The 10,893-nt window shown below is 42.4% G+C and overlaps 1 long non-coding RNA gene across 1 annotated transcript in view; it reads left to right on the top strand.

Annotated features, from left to right (window-relative positions):
• Positions 1-542: 542 nt before the first annotated feature.
• Positions 543-10,893, top strand: part of LOC117367298 — a 128,814-nt gene continuing 118,463 nt past the window's right edge. The window contains exon 1 of the long non-coding RNA XR_004540747.1: positions 543-728. This is a non-coding gene — a long non-coding RNA (uncharacterized LOC117367298). The remainder of the gene's footprint in view (positions 729-10,893) is intronic.

Raw genomic sequence — 10,893 nt, 5'->3', positions numbered from 1 at the left:
CCTCTCAGTTACAATTTTTCCTTGAAGCAAAGGGAGTAATAATGTCTAGTGCCACTAATAAGGTTTAAAATCAATTGATTCCAGTTTTTCGGTTCTTGTAATATTTGAAGATGAACCACTATTATATATGATTTTTCCTTTTTCCTGATATATCACTCCTTCTGATATTGTGAATTGTCTCCTCAAAATGAGAACTGTTTAGGAGTCTGAGTACTGTTAAATTTCTAAGGATCTTGGATCTTAAGGATCTTGGATCTGTAGATCTGATTTCTTTTTTGTTATGTTGTATTATGTGGCTCCTGTCATGGTTAAAAAGTCTGCTAGCTCAGTCCAAAGTACAGCCCTTAAACCTGCAATCCCTAAGATGAAGCCTGTATATCCTGCTAAAGGCACTAGTTTAGTACAGCATGAAGGAAGGGAGAAAATGCAGGTGATGTCACAGCCGGAAATTCAGGCAGGGAGGGCACAGAAAACACAGTCTATCCCCTATTACTCCTTTCCCAGAGCTAGGGAGAAACAGGAGAAGGGGGTGGAGTTAGCCACCGAGTTCTGCAGTCACATAAGCCTCAAGTAGGAAGACTGCAGGGAGATCAAGGAGCCTCAGCTGACTCTAATTGGAAAAGCAGAACGGAGCACACTGGAAGCAGCCCAACGCTCTATGCAAAACACCAGGAACATAGGATTGTTCCAAGCCAACAAGCAGGGAGAAGAATCCAGCAGCCAGCTAGGTACTGTGATTTCCCAGTGGAGCCTAAGGGGGTAGGGCTAGAGGTTCTCTCAGAGGGAGATGAACCTGTCCAGGAAACTTTCCCAAACACTGGGGAGGGGAATGGGAGGTGAAGAGTGAAGAAGGGGAATTCATGGAGACAGAAAACGACTATAGCCCCAGTGAAACAGGGTGGGGGTGGTGCAGTGAGGCTGAGGCAGAATTAAGTGTGCCAGAAGAATGTATGGAAACCTGAATTAGAAATTATAAGCTGCTGTAGGACTGTGCTAGCAATTGGAAGGGTCTGAAGACCTTGGTGAAAAGTGAGGCTTGCTCCACACAGCCTGCAAAGCAGGGCTGTGAAAGTCCTTAGAGGGGACAAAGTGCTAGAGAGGGAAAGCAGTGGCAGAGAAAACATTTTTTCCCCTCTCTGAAAAGTACTTGAGAGAAGGGCTGGCACCTGCCGTGCTCAGCCAGTGCTGGCAAGAACTGGTGCTAATAGAAGCCAGCTGCCCTAAGGAGGGAATATTGGGCATTTGAGAGACTGGAAAGCCTGATTTGATTTTGATTTACTTTTTCACTGACAAGGACTGTCCAGTCCATGAACTAAACCACAGATAGCGTGCACTGGAACTAAAGGGAGGAACTGTATATATAACTGGTGCCTGGAAGAAACAAATTGTTTATTTTGGAATTTTTCTTTTTCCTTATAATAAACCCGGTGAAGTTTTGTTTGAAAGAAATCCAGTGTCCGGGTTTTCCTTATACCAACCATATAAAATACGCATCAAAAATCTTACCTGTGGTCCGCGCTTTATCGTGCGGAATAGCGCAAGCTACCATGCTGCGTGTGTTAGATGCTAATGCTAGCATTGAGATAGCATTAATTCTAGCTGTGTAGCGTGGTTTTAGCTCGCTCTAATCTGCTGCGTGCACTAAAAATGCTAGTGCACCTTAGTAAAAGGAGCCCATACTGTTTGATGTATATATATATATATATATATAAATGATAAATTTTAAAAATGTACAGTATATATATAAATTATTAATATTCTCAGCTATAAAGTATATTCTCAACTGAATAGTATGTGATTTTGAAAAATATTATGTTCATTTTAATCAATATTAGCCTGTAGCTGAAGTCAGAGGTTAAAATATTGATTTAGCTCATTGAATAACCAAAGTTTAATAAATTTTGAACAACATAGATTCTTCACTTTAGTTTTTTTAAATCTACACTAATTTTAATGTTGTTATAACCTTAGAGCAAAAACAATTAACTCTAGCCCATAGAAGTTAGAAACCTAATAACTCCATTGCCACAAATGATTAGGAATGGATGGGGCACAGGAGCACTAGACTGACACAGAAAATGTTATATTTAAGTAGGACAGCAAAGAGTTTCATGGGTTTAATAATTCATATCTTATCTGTCCAGAGCATTTCAGGAAGTCCATTATACCTATATTTTCTCTGCAGTCAGTACATTTTGGAGCTCTTAAAACCCATGCAATGAAAAATAGGCTAGAAAACTATAACACCATCAATACAGTCAGATTTATGTAGTTCTCTGCATTGCAAACACTGCAAAGTGCCCATCAATAAAAAGTATGAAAATAATCCAAGTTAAGGAAATAAGGCAAAAGGTAAAGCCATTGTATTTTTTTTTTTTCGCAGAGAACTTTGCTGCACAGAAAAACCTTGAAACTAAGGCCTCATTTTATTAGCACGGGGCATTCAGTGCGGCTCCCCGCGCTAAAAACTGCTAGCGCAGTTTAATAAAAGGGAGTATAAGCAATATGTAATAAGTTTTTCCATTACCAAATCCCAGTTTGTTATTTAAAACAGAGATCTGTATTTACTACCGCATGCTGAAATTATGCAATTGGTATATGGTAAAATATTGCATATATTTGAATATAAACCGATCCAAATGCTGTATATTCCAATAATATTTTTCCCCTAAGAAAGAGGAGGGAACTATTAACTTGAATATAAGCTAAGAGTTTATATTCAAGTTTTGCTCTCCTTTCCCCTCCCCTGTGGTGCCCTTCCTCCACCGATGTTGCCGTCTCCTCCCCCACCCCCCAAATCAGATGAGCTCCACTTCCATTTCCACTACCCCTGTCCCTCCTTCCAAATAGACAAAGCAAATGAAACCTCACTCCACAACCCATGTGTAGAGCCCACCCCCCTCAGGTCTGGTGATCTAGTGGCAAGCTGGTGCAGGAGTATTCCCTACAGGCTCTTGCCTATTGCCTATATTGTATTCATAGCAAAAATGGCTACTGTGACTTCCAGCAGTAGCATTTCAAAATGGCCATTGGCGGTCACAACAGCTATTTTGGGATTAGAGACAGCATGGGCAAGGAACATATGTATAGAGAATGACACAGTGACAGAATTGTTCCCATCCCTGCGGATAACCATGGGAAACCATCCCATGTCATTCTGAAGTGTCTGTCTCACCCTCAGTCCTTCTACACCAGCATTTTTCAGTGCAAGACTTGAGGGTTATTTGCTGTACCCATTCATATTCCGATTCTTCCCTCTCGCCTTAAAGGATGACACAGGGATGGTTTCCCGTGGTTAACCGCTGGGACAGTGATGTTGACAAATTGGGGATCCTTGAAAAGACAAAAAATCATAATCATAATAATGCCAAAAGGCTATCTATATGTTTTTCATCAGCTACAGCAAAGCCTTTGACTATGTAAATCCTGAAAAACTCTGGGTACCATTAAAAAGCATATATATACCAAAACATCTCATAGTTTTTATTCACAACCATTACACTGATTCCTGGACTGAAATTTATTTCATTCATTTTTCACCTAAAATAACAAATATATGGAGCTCCAATGAAAATAATATATATCCTGCTTTCACCTCTTGAACAAATTTATTTATTTATTTATTTCGATTTCTATCCCGTCCTCCCAGTAGCTCAGAACGAGTTACAAGCCAACATTCACAATGGAAAACATTTTGGACAGTACAAGACTATACAGCAACTTAAGTACAGGAGAGTGCAGAAAGGATAGGCATATAAAGGGGTCAAGGGGTAGTTTGCAGTTAGAATTTCAGTTGAAAAGGAGGGTCTTTACTGCTTTCTGGAAGGTCATCAGAGAGTTCTGTAGTCTGATTTGTGGGGGGAGTTTGTTCCAGAGATGGGGGATGAAGTGGCTGTAGGAGCATTAGCGGGCGGTTTCTGACAGGAGAGACCTTCCTGGGGGGATACATAGGCGTGTCTCCATTTCAGAGCAGAGGAGGTGGGTGGGGGTGTACAGGGTTAGCTTGGATCCTATGTATGCTGGGGTGGTAATTGCTTTCTTGCAACTGAAAACAAAACAAAAATAATTTAGTACACTAACAAAGGGACTAATCACCAATTAGTCCCACAGATCACAACAGCAGCCAAGAAATGGATTTTATTTAAATTCAGCTTGCACTTTTTCAATAGTAGTTCAAGGTTAGTTACATTCAGGTATTCTCCCTGTTTCAGGAGGGCTCATAATCTAAATTTGTATTGAGGCAATGGATGATTAAGGGCCTATTTTACTAAACTGCTAAGAAATGGACTTTGCACACCCCAGTGGCGTACCTAGGGTATGTATGAACAACACTTCCAATCAAAGACAAAAGTGGTCATAAGATGTTATAGTAATGTAAAAATGCTGCAGAAGCTCTATGAAACCAGTGTCAATTCTTTATCACTCTAAAAGAAGGAAAAACGCCTCAGACAAGGCCCTCCCACCTCCACAAAAGTGGATCTTAAAGGTGGTCAAGCGGTAACCTCATAGGCAAGAAGGTTTTTGCCTATGAGGTTACCGCTTGACCACCTTTAAGATCCACTTTTGTGGAGGTGGGAGGGCCTTGTCTGAGGCGTTTTTCCTTCTTTTAGAGTGATAAAGAATTGACACTGGTTTCATAGAGCTTCTGCAGCATTTTTACATTACTATAACATCTTATGACCACTTTTGTCTTTGATTGGAAGTGTTGTTCATACATACATTGATTTCCAACATATCTGTGTTGTTTATAGCTGTACCTAGGGTATGTGGCACCCGGGGCCCATCATTTTTTGACACCCCCCCCATGTAAAAAAATATTTTTTGTAATGACCATGAAATGGAATAAATGGTCAGAATAGAAACAGGCAGTGAAAATTTTCTTATATTCCAAACATAACATAACATAAATTATGTCTAAATTGTCATGACATCAGAAGTACATATGGAGTAGTTGCAGGTGATGCTTGGGACAGTTCTGATTGTGTTAGTTCGGTTTTATGTGTTTTTTGAATAGAAGGGTTTTTATTTCTTTTTGAAGGTTTTGCAGTCTGTGGTCGATGTCAATTGGTTGTAGAGTTGGGGGTCGAGTGTTGCAGCTCGAATGGCTAGGAGGTTGTCGAACAGTTTTTTTCTTTTGACGTTTTTGGTTGGAGGGTGTGTGAATGGTGCGTGAGTTCTCCTATGTCTGTTTGAAGTGGATTGAATTATTTAGCTGAAGAAATTAGTTACCCCCTCATCCCACACACATTAATTCTCTTCCATTTTTGTTCCCATTATAAAAAACACTGATAAGTTCCCAGAAAAAAAATACATTAAAATAAGAAGTGAAAACAAAGGCCCCTACAGATGAGAACATAACATAAGAATAGCCTAACTGGGTCAGACCAATGGTCCATCATGCCCAGTAGCCCATTCTCATGGTAGCCAATCCAGGACACTAATACCTGGTCAAAACCTAAAGAGTAGCAACATTCCATGCTACCGATCCAGGGCAAGCAGACACTTCCCCCATGTCTTAATAACAGATTATGGACTTTTCCTCCAGGAATTTGTCTAAACCTTTCTTAAAACCAGCTACACTATCTGCTTTTACCATAACTTCTGGCCACTTCATTTTTAAGTTTAGATCTTTCCTTTCAAACAGAGACCTTGCTAGATGTCAAATACAGCACAAGGTAACTTCACATGGACTTAGCTGTGCAGGAAATGTGAATCTCCTCATACACCCACCATATAGTGCAAAAACGTGCAAAGGTCAGTTTTTTCTTTCGATCACTACATAGCCTAATGCCACACAAGCAGCGCTGTTACAAACATATTCTGTAGGTCAATGCTAAGGATAACAAAGTTTCCTTCCTTGGACCAGAAGGAGATACTGATAAACCACTGGAAGAGATCCCAAACCAACACCCAAAGACCCACTCAGTGTGTGAACCAGTTGAGTGGAGTGGACTAACTGGGGGATGGAAATGGGCCCGGAGTTTGCTCAGCAGAATTTCCCAGACCACCTCTTCCTCTCAACACATTGACACGCTGCCACCACCACCACTAGGAACACCTCACTGGGTAGGCCAGCTATGCTATAAACTTTATAAAACACATTATTATATTTTCTTATAAAGCACATATTTTAACTGACCTCTCTGACATCCTCAGCCTTTCCATTCACAAAAATAGAAGGAAGAAAAGTTCCCATTTCCTGCTGTCTCATGTCCCCGGCCTATACAATATTTTTTTTCTGCAGACCCTTCAAAAGTCTGACCAAATCCTCGTTTCACTTGCATTATAAAGTACTGAGGATGCCATCTCTCCCCAATCCCAGGTCCTAAAGTCTAAGACAGTAGCGCAAACTAATGCTGCCAGATTCAGGAAAAAAAATTTCGATTCAGCCTATTGAATTGGTTTTTCAATTCGATTTTCCTGCCCAGTTGGGTGATTTTTTTCAAAACTCCTGGTGGGTTTTATAGCTTTTTCACCCCCTTTGGCTTCTCCTAACCACACTGGCACTGTGATGTAAATAAAATAAAGAAACAAAAAGGACTTTTCCTCTCTCTGTTAAATCCTAGCTCACGTTTGCAGTCCAACACCAGCTCTGGCAGGATACACATTTCAAATCTGACATATTATAATCACAAAACAGAAAATAAAATTAATTTTTCTACCTTTTGTTGTCTGGTTATATTTCAAATCTTGTTGGTCCAAGGCTCTGGTTTTCTTCTGATAACTTGCTTGCCAGGGTCTCCTTCTTTCTTCTTTCTGCATGCTAACCATCCATCTGCCAACTCTGTCCTCCCTTTCCATTTCCCTTCCCTCCCCAGAAAGTCTGGTATCTTTCCTTTTTTTCATCTCCCTCCATAGATCCACCTTTTCTTAACTACCCTTTCATCCGGCATCTCTCCCTCCTTCCCCACCACCCCAGAGTCCACCATCTCTTCCTTTCTTTTCCCAATTACCCTCCTATCCAGTATCTCTATCCCTCCACACCATCCCTTTTGTCTAATTTCTCTCCTTTTCTGTTCTTTCCCCTCCCTAAATCCCATTGTCCATCATCTCTCTCCCTCTCCTCTATTTTCAGACCCATTATTTCTTCCCCCCCCAAAGTTTGGCATATGCACGTCTCTTTGAACACCCCCTTCCCTCTGTGTACTTCTAAACCAGGGTCCCCCCAAAAGCCTGTCCCCCCTTAAAGGTCTGCCTGTCCCCCCTTGAAGGTTTGCACCCCCTTGAAGGCCTGTCCCACCCCCTTGAAGGCCTGTCCCACCCCCTTGAAGGCCTGTCCCACCCCCTTGTAGGCCTGTCCCCCCCCTTGTAGGCCTGTCCCCCCCTTGTAGGCCTGTACCCCCTTGAAGGCCTGTCCCACCCCCTTGAAGGCCTGTCCCACCCCCTTGTAGGCCTGTCTCCCCCTTGTAGGCCTGTCCCCCCTTGTAGGCCTGCCTGCCTGTCCCCCCCCCTTGAAGGCCTGTCCCCCCCCTTGAAGGCCTGTCCCCCCCCCCTTGAAGGCCTGTCCCCCCCCCCTTGTAGGCCTGCACCCCCCCAAAGTCCTGCACCCCCCCGAAGCCCTGCACCCCCCTATAGGCCTGCACCCCCCAAAGGCCTGTCCCCCCCTTGAAGGCCTGTCCCACATCCTTGTAGGCCTGTCCCACCCCCTTGTAGACCTGCCCCCCCTTGAAGGCCTGCCTGCCCCCCCTTGAAGGCCTGCCTGCCCCCCCCTTGAAGGCCTGCCTCCCCCCTTGAAGGCCTGCCTGTCCCCTCCTTGAAGGCCTGCCTGCCTGCCTCCTCACCCCCTCCCCCTTGAAAGCCTGCCTGCCTGCCTGCCCGCCTGCCCCACCCCGAAGGACCGCTCGCCTCCCTGGCCTCCCCGCACCACCTATGAAGCAGCACTACCTATGCTCCCGGCCTTGCCGTTCAGTCCCCTCACCACCACCCCCAAAGGACTGCTCGCCCCACTAACCTTCCTGCACCACCTATGAAGCAGCCGCAGCAGGATCGCGACGTCAGCAATCCCTGTGCTGCTTAGGCGCTGCTTCCTGCGCCGCGGTCCCGCCCCTCCTCTGACGTCAAAGGAGGGGCGGGACCGCGGCGCAGGAAGCAGCGCCCAAGCAGCTCAGGGATCGCTGACGTCGCGATCCTGCTGCGGGCTGCTTCACAGGTGGTGCAGGAAGGTCAGTGGGGCGAGCGGTCATTCGGGGGTGGGGGGGGAGTGAACGGCAATGCCGGGAGCACCCCCTCAGGGCTGGCACCCGGGGCGGACTTCCCCTCCCGCCCCCCGCCCTTGGTACGCCACTGGCACACCTTTACATGGGCCTTTCCTGTGCACTAATTAGCACATGTGTCAAAAGGGGCTTTTTTTCTATTTGTTTCATTTATGGTCATGTGTTAATGTTAACATTAGCATGTGGCCATTATACAAACATTACCATGGGAGCACACACTACCTTCTTTTTAGGAGGTGCTAAGGGTTCTCGCGTTATGGATATGCTAACCATTTAGCGCAGGTAATGTCAGCATGCTAGCTGATAAACACATTACCATACCATATAGGGCTCTTTTTACTAAGGTGTGCAAAAGATTAGTGCGCGCTATAGCACGCACTAGCTGAAAAATTACTGCCTGCTTAAAAGGAGGCGGTAGCGGCTAGTGTGCATGGCATTTTAGTGCGTGCTATTTCTATGTTTCTAAGGCCCTAACGCACCTTTGTAAAAGGAGCCCATAGTTTCTTATATCCCACAATTTTCAACAAGGAAATCATTGCGGCTTGGAATAAGATTGGGATCAGTGATTACATTAGCAATTAGACTCTAGAGAGCGGGTTGAGTAGAGATCAGTTATTATGGGAAGGAAAATCTTTAAAATTCTTAAGCTGTACTAGGAGGGAACTTGACTTAAGTATATGGGTAGTCTAGTCCAGACTCTGGGGCCTAGGAATTTGAAGGTGGACTTGAATAGTTTTTTTGTTTTTTTTCTTAACATGTTGAAGTGAGGGGAGGGACAACTTAAGACATTGCATCTTCCTTGCGTTATGGAATGAATGAGGAATCTTGATGTCTGATATTAGTCACACCCATTCTCCACCCTTGACATGTACCCTGCTTCCCCCTCCCCCCAAAAAAGAAAAACAATGTTCTATGTTAGGCTATTTTTGCTGTGTTAGGTCCCCAACTGTCTTACCTGAGATCCACCAGAAATTGATTTTATTTTCATTTATATTTCGGGGTCCTTTTACTAAGGCGCACTAGCCGTTTTAGCGTGCGCTAAATATTAGCACACGCTAAACGCTAATGCATCCATAGACTATAATGGATGTGCTTGCATTTAGCATGCGCTAATATTTAGCGCACGCTAAAACGGCTAGTGCGCCTTAGTAAAAGGACCCCTAAAGTTATTACAGTATTTCTTAGATTTTTTTTTTTCTGGTTAAATTGAGTTCTGGTTAACAGTCTACTGTAGTAACATATTGGCAGTTATTAAACAGGGGTTGTTTATAATGAAATTATGGGCTGTAGAATTTAAATTGAATAAAGATAAAACCAAATTCTTGATTGTAAATAGTCCTTATCAAACTGCTAAGAATACAAGTTTTATGATTAACAGCATTGTTTATAATTGGGAGACCAGCCTGAAAATGTTGTGCATGATAATCGGTGAACATTTCACATTTGAATTCCAGATGGCAGTTGGAAGCAATCAAATACTATTACTATAAAAACTATGGAAATTGTGATGAACTAGGGCTTATTTTTCTTTAAAATATTTTGTTCATTGCTTCAGGCATTAGTTGTGTCCAGTACTGATTACTGTAATATCACTTATGCTGACTGTAAGGATGTGTTATTAAAGAAGCTTAAGTCAGCTGTGGCACAACTTATTTTCAGAGTGTCAAAATATGAAAGATCTATAATAATAATAATAACTTTATTTTTCTATACTGCCAACATCCAAAAAGTTCTAGGCAGTTCACAGAGTAAAAAGGACTGGACATTCCAGTGATAATACAAAACAATCAGAAAGACAATACAATATTTCAATAATGAAAAAATACAGTATGAAACTATAACATAGGGCTCCTTTTACGAAGACGTGATAGGGTTTTTAGCGCACGCACAAAATTACCGCACCCTATAGTGCGCGGTAGCCCAAAATCTACCGCCTGCTGAAAAGGAGGTAATAGCGGCTAGCACGCTCGGGAATTTAATGCGTGCTATTGCGCACGTTAAGGCCCTAATGCACCTTCGCAAAAGGAGGCCATAGTCATCAATCAAGAACAAATTTTTTGAACAAATAGGTCTTAACCGATTTTCTAAAAGTGCGATAAGATGTAGATTGTTGAATCAGATCATCTAGTCATAGTTGAACTTTACCTGCTTGATAAGCCAAAGGTCGATCAAAATATTTTTTTATAACTGCAATTTTTAGGATTAGGAAAATTGAATAATACCTTAGGTGATCAAATTGCACTGGTTACCAATTGGTCCATCTTTAAACTCTGTTAGTCCATCAAATCATATTTGATGTTGCTTCGAGTTCAAGCTACAAGCAGGGATTAATTCATTTATCAGATCATAATGTTGTGCCTTATTTTAGGTTGTATACTGTATAGGACCATTCATTTATCCCAGTTTTCATATTTGGCTGCTAAATAGTGAAATCATTTGATTTTGGAAAACAGGTGCCAGGAAAGTTATGTATTTTGGGGGGAAAGACATTGAAAACTTTTCTATATCATAAAATCATAGTCTTGTTAAAATGCTATCTTTTCTTTTTTATGGATTAATTACTTTGTATACAGTACTTCTCTACTTGATTGTATACCACACTGAGCTTCACAGCTAGTGTGGGATACAAATTAATTTTTTAATTTTTAGTATTTATATACCACTTTTAACCTAAATGGTT

Source organism: Geotrypetes seraphini, chromosome 1 (genome assembly GCF_902459505.1).
Source record: "Geotrypetes seraphini chromosome 1, aGeoSer1.1, whole genome shotgun sequence".
NCBI classification, from domain to species: Eukaryota; Metazoa; Chordata; class Amphibia; order Gymnophiona; family Dermophiidae; genus Geotrypetes; species Geotrypetes seraphini.
Note: the sequence above shows the minus strand (reverse complement) of the source record. Positions and strands in the feature narration are given on the sequence as shown.